This window comes from Amborella trichopoda, chromosome 9, assembly GCF_054954075.1.
Source record: "Amborella trichopoda isolate Santa Cruz 75 chromosome 9, AtrichopodaSantaCruz75HAP2 v2.0, whole genome shotgun sequence".
Classification (NCBI taxonomy): domain Eukaryota; kingdom Viridiplantae; phylum Streptophyta; class Magnoliopsida; order Amborellales; family Amborellaceae; genus Amborella; species Amborella trichopoda.
In genome coordinates this window covers 52882825-52889474 of record NC_142344.1, presented here as the reverse complement: position 1 = coordinate 52889474, position 6650 = coordinate 52882825, and the positions used below count along the sequence as shown (strand labels likewise).

Below are 6650 nucleotides of genomic sequence, written 5' to 3'. Positions count from 1 at the left end.
TTTGTATTGTAAGTACATGGTCTCATAGTATGAGATTCCATGATAGATATGATGGAAATTTATCAAAAAGCACTCATCAGTAAATAGTTCAACTGATAAGGTTGCAACCTTAAAAGGTAGAATTACAGATGCACCTAAAAAATCTATTGGAAAGGTTGTTTTAATGTTGAAAAACTCTCTATTGGATCATCTCGACATCCAGATGTATGAATATAAAAAAAAAATTTAATTTAGGAAAAAGTTTATATATGGTTGCAACTTTAAAATATAGAATTGCATATGCACTTAAAAAATCTATCGGAAAGGTTGTTTTAATGTTGAAAAATTCTCTATTTGATCATCTCGACATTGAGATCTATAAATATATAATCTCGACATTGAGATGTATGAATATATAATATAAAAAAGTGTTTTGAGTCTCAGAAATAGTGCATCCTGCAACAAATTATCTAAGCCGTCCATTTTCAAGATTTTCATATATTTATAGATCTTGATTTTAACTATTTGAAAATTTTAAACTTCAAAAATAATTAAAATCAAGATCTATAATCTTAAGAATTTTTTACAATTTTACAACAAAATTACATGTACATGTTATGATAAAATTTGAAGGTACATTTTAATTGGATTGTTTAATGTTGCAACCCTATAGAAACCGCACCCTTTAATTTATTCTGTTTTATAATTTAATTTTTAACAACCTGTACTTAATCTCATAAATCCCATCAAAGGACAATGTTATTTTTCGGTTCTGCCCCTCCAGGTTTTCTTTCTCGTCGCCTCTTTTCTCTCTCCCTTACCTTCTCTCTTTCACGCACACTAAGCGCACTCTTTACTGCAATTGTACCCTCTTTCTCTCTCTATCGAAAGACCTCTCTAACACTAAGCACCTTTTACTTCAATTGTACCCTATATTTTTCTCTCTATTAAAATCCCTCTCTATGGCTAAACACCTGTTAGCTTCTGACACTATATAAAACTCCTTCCTCCTTTATGGGCCCTTTGGGGTCTAGTATTTGCAAAACCTTGTTATGCATGAAATTCTGAATATATAAATTTTAGTATTTGTAAAACATGGTCTAGGGATCAATGTTGTTTGGGTACCTTCCGGATTAACCTAGCATAAAACAAATCCCTTGTTCGATTCATCTGACAAATCCCTTGCTGATTCATCTAAACGTAAAACCCAGTTTTGACAATATAATTTTATTATACTCAAATATAATAGTACTATATTGACCATATTTCATAGAAAGTCATAAATAATAATAATAATTATTACTTTTATTCTAATAATTATATTATAATAAAATATCATTTTTTTAGTAGTGTAATAGTACTAATATTCATAATGTTGATGATATTCCATAATAAATATTATGAAACTAATATTACATATAAATATTATAATATCATATTTATAATCATTATATAGTAATAAATATGATATTAATATAATAAGATAATAGCATAATATTATCATAAAATATATTTCAATAATTATTATTTCAATAAAAATAATTACAACAACAACATCAACAATAACAAGAACCAACAACAACAAACAACAACAACATGCGTGAGGGAGAAAAGGATATAAGCATAGTGTTAAAGAGAGACTTTTGGAGGGAGAAAGGATATAAGCATAGTGTTAAAGAGAGAATTTTGGAGAGAAATAGACATATAGAGAGGCTAGGATCAAAGGTTAAAATAAAGCTTAGGTTTTATGGACAAAAGTAAAGTCCAGCTCAAAACTCAATTAAAATTGCAGTTTCAGTACCAGAAAGCCTTCAAATCGATCATCTCAAAGTTGAACATTGTGGCGCTACAAAAAACAAGAAAAAATATAAGCCCTAATGTTTATTATAGCACATCATCTAGACCATTTGTTTTTAAGTGTTCACATATCCACAAGATTTGTATGTTTTTTGAAGCTACAAATTTCATAATCAATGGTAGATATTGACTTTAGAGGCATTATAGAGATTTCCCATGTCCGAAGTGTTTTCTCGATAAGATTTTGAGGTGAGGCCTTAGTATTTAAAATAGGCATAAACGTTTGCTGCTATACTGTGCATTTACTCCTCGGGGTAAAACGCATGTTAATACTTTTTGGACCCAAGTTTTGGGAATGCAGCGTATAGTACCTAACAACCCTGGTCAAAGGAGAAAATTTTAAATAGGAACCTCTATGTGCCTCAAAAACTTAATGGAGCTGTATGATTTTTTTATGGCAAAATCTAAGTGTTCAAGAGCTTCAAATCCATTTTTAGCCCTTAAAGATAATCATACGATGATACTTGGATTCCAAACTTTGTATGAAATCCCAAGTTACTTTTTTAACGGAGGGAGTTGTTGTACAGTATGCTCTGGCGGGAACATGCCATATGCCATATTGATAAATTTCTCCAACTATGGCTTGAACCTAAACAATAACTTTAGACGGATTGGATACAAATTGCATAGGATGTGAAACTGAATAGCATAGATAGTAGTCCTTGGTTTAATCCCTGCTCTTTTTCTTTGTCCACTGAATTACTTTTTCGTGGAACCCGTACTCTAAACGCTCTCGTCTTTGAAAGTATGTAACAAGTCCGTTTAATTTCGGTATAATAAGTTTATAATCACTCTCACCTGTATTAGATGTAGAATGTGACGGTTGAAGATGTGCAAATTAAAAAAAATTATTTTCTCAAACTTTGTAACACATCCTCAATTACCCGACTTCACGTATGATGGCTATAAGTGATTGTGATTTTGTACAAAGGCAAACACTTTCTATAAAGAGCCGTTGCAATCCCTTCTAGTCATTTTGATGACAGAAAAATGCTAGGCATATTAACCCACTCACTCGGGAATGGGGTTGAGGTTGTGGTGGTAGCACCAATTGAGCCTCAGCTACTAGAGGTTTCCATTTCTACTGATGCATTCAAAAAATGCTACTTATTTCTATAAACGAGTAGGGGCTTGTATTCCCCATTGATCCACCCACAAGAAACCGCTCACTCTTTCAAATCACACTTAGAATTTTTTTTGATGAGCTTTCTCTCACTTGTTCATGAATAACATAGACACCCCAAAACCGAAGCCCCATCTCTCTAAACGCCAGAACTTTCTCTCTCACATCGACAAGGTTTCATGTTGTGTTTGAGCAATCCGGTGAATCAGGTAAGTCTTTTGATTATTCTCAATCGGTCAAGTCCACCACTGAATCAGTTCTTGAAAAACAAATCACTGCTTATCTCTCTAAATTCAATGAGGGGGTCATCTCCAACCATTTGGGTACATGATTGCCATTGAAGAATTGAGTTTCGGGGTCATAGCCTATAGTGAAAACGCCATTGAGATGCTTGATTTAATACCTCAATCAGCTCCAAGCATGGACTAGACTGAAATTCTCAAAGTGGGTGCTGATGTTAGAACCCTTTTCACCCCTTCGAGTGCTTTATCGCTGGCAAAGGCAGCTAGGGCTCTAGAAATCACTCTTCTGAACCCTGTTTGGATTCTCTGTAAGAATTATGGAAAACCCTTTTATGCAATTCTCCATAGGATTGATGTGGGTATTGTTATAGACTTAGAGCCTGCTCGATCAAAGGACCCTGCTTGCTCTATAGTAAGAGATGTCGAGGCTCCAACCTCTTCATGCTGGTGATATTGGCTTATTGTGTGATACAATGGTTGAGGATGTTGGAGAATTTACTGGTTATGATAGAGTCATGGTGTATAAGTCTCATGAGGATGAGCTTGGTGAGGTTGTTGCTGAGATTAGGCGGTCTGATCTTAAGCCCTATCTTGGCCTTCATTACCCTGCTACTGATATGCCTCATGCCTCGAGTACGAGGAGAGAGCATATGTTATTGTGAGAGGAGTGCAAATATGCCTCCCACCCACCCCTGCTTCAGCGCCTTGTCCCTCTGCAAAACTCATTTTAATATGTTCACGCCATCCAAACAATCCAACAAATTAATTAAAAAAAAAAAAATTATAAATAAAATTAGAAAAAATTATAATTCTTTTCAATGTGAAAGTTACTTTATTTGACATCCAATCTGGCCCGTAGGGATTTCTTTGACTCCACCACCCATAACTTGTGTTGTAATATGGGATCTGCTGGTTTGGCTCCCCTTAGTGTTGGGTGGATGATTAAAATAAAGTGAGTGGCAGACTGGCCACAAAAGAATTTGTTATGTTAATTTAGCAGGTTTCATGTGTCCCTCGTCGATTTAAATGAGTCCACCATAAGATGGATTTTGGATCTAAAAATTTAGGAAATTAAGAATTCACCATATGGTAAGAATGAATAAAAAATAAAAAATAAATTGTAATGATAAATGATAACACTTTTTAATGTGTTTTAATACCCTCTGTTTTAGATTTTAGAGGGACCACCAATATAAAACATCCCTCTTTGAAATAGATGTTTGACGCGTGCGTCCCCCGCACAAAACTCTTGGCAATTAGTGTATGGAATTATATACAATGAGATCATTTATATTTGATACAAGGTGGTCACAATTTCTTATAATCAATATTTTAGAAAGCGTATTACCCAGTGCTTGGCGACCGTCTAGGTGGTCCAGAAGGCTTGGGCACATCTCCCAGGCCTAGGCAACCAAATTAGGCGGATATCCCTAAACGTCTGCCTAGGTGCCCGAGAACCCGCCTAGGTGCTTGCCTGAACCTACCTAGGCGGCCGCCCTGACTACGCCCCACCCAGAGGCAGAAATGTGGCTCCTTGAGGTTTTTTTGGGTTTTTTTTACTAGGTACCGCCTAACGCTATTTGAAACACTGCTTACAACCATTTGATGTGAAATTTGAAAGCTTGGATGTGTCACAAAGTTCGAGAAAATTTCATTTGAAGTTTGAGCTTGGTCAATGAAATAATTGTAGCCATCCAATTTCACATCAAATGGTCAAGATTAATGTGACCACGTTGTATCAAAGGTAAATGTTCTCATTCTACACTTCCCTTAGTTTATTTAGGGAGCAGTTTTGGTGGGGCTTAAGTAGCCCTAAAGCCACGCATTATCAAAATCCATTTGAAATAGGATGTAGTTTCTATAAGGCCTAGGCTTTATGAAAACAAAGTAAAACCTCATCCGGAAAGCACATTGAGCAGAGGAAATATCCACCATGGCTCTAAAATAAATTTCCAACACCGACTATGAAATTTGAAGCTAAAAACATAGTCAAGATCTTACGGATCTATAAACACTCATTTTTAGGGCAAAATGGACAGTCTAGATTATGTATTATAATATACATTATTTTTAGGAATTTAAATCCTAGTTTTTTTTCACAACAATAATGGTGAAGGTTGAGATTACCAATTTGAAGGTTTTTTTATGTCAAAATTATAATCTTTGATGAGTTTCGAGGTGGGGCGTATTTATTTGGATAGGGCGGCAGTCTATCAAAGCATTTTCCTTCGAAAAATGACTAAAGGGCCCAAAAATTTGCAGATCCATTCTCTTGAACTCGAACATCAATATTTTGAAAAAAAAAATGAATTCGATGCTTTAAAATTGCTATATCTTAATTGCTCACTAAACACATGATTTAGGTGTCCATTTCGATGAATATTGGTGGACCTCCAAATCCAAATTTTTTAGGGTGAACTAGCATTCATGTGCTTAATAAGGGGTTTTGGTCCCCTACGCATGAAAAAACAGATTGTTTTGGGAGGGCCTACAATGTTTAGATGTGGGTTAGAGTTGGTGCATTTACTTTCTCCTTTAAATAATACCAGCCTTGAGTAATTTAAAAGTCCCAATTGCTGGACACCGAGTTTGGAGAGTGAAGGTACTGATTTCTCCCAGGCGCCAAAATAATGGTAATAAGGCCATTATCGTCTACGATGATGGCCACTGTGGATTGGGCTTTTGGCTTGGATGGTTAGGGTTGCGATGCCACATCGTAACATCTAGAATTTCATATTTCGAGTCAGTTACGAATAAAAGAAAAGATGATGCCTACTATTTATTCTGGAACAATATGAAAAATGACCAATTATATTTCGTAAAAATACATCATAATCAATCTTGGCTGTGAGATGTGAAATTTGGTAACTGATAGTATACATTGACATAGCTTAAAGTCAAATATAATCAATCTGGCTTTGAGGTGTGAAGTTTGGTAGCTGAGGGTATAAATTGACATAGCTCTCAAAGTCAACTATAAAGTAGTCACGACGATCCATCTTGATTGTTGAATGTGAAATTCAATGGCTGAGGCTGTCTCATTCACTTATTTCAAAATCTACAGGAAAATTTGCAAAACTTTATATGCTAGAATTGTTGAATTCAACATCTGACGGGTGCAAATGATTGTGGACGACTGTCACTTCTCTACACAAGGCAAGTGGTCTTGGAATATAGAAGGACAGGTTTTGTGAGGCCTAGGACTCATATGTAAATATGCATGCCCTCTTCATAATCCATTTTGAGATGGATTTTGGACCTAATTTTTTAGGTATATATAATTGTTAACATGAACATCATGAATATGGCAAAAATAAATTTATAAATTTACAATTGATAATTTTCAAGAAAAATATCATACCATTGATTTTGCCTTTGCCATGGAGAGACCACAACTCCACACTATCTTTAAGATGGATATGTAATGCCTTGGAGGATGCAAATGCAGT

At 34.9% G+C, this 6650-nt stretch overlaps 1 pseudogene; it reads left to right on the top strand.

Annotated features, from left to right (window-relative positions):
• Positions 1-2826: 2826 nt before the first annotated feature.
• On the top strand, positions 2827-3954 carry LOC18441559 (phytochrome B1 pseudogene; annotated as a pseudogene).
• Positions 3955-6650: the final 2696 nt, after the last annotated feature.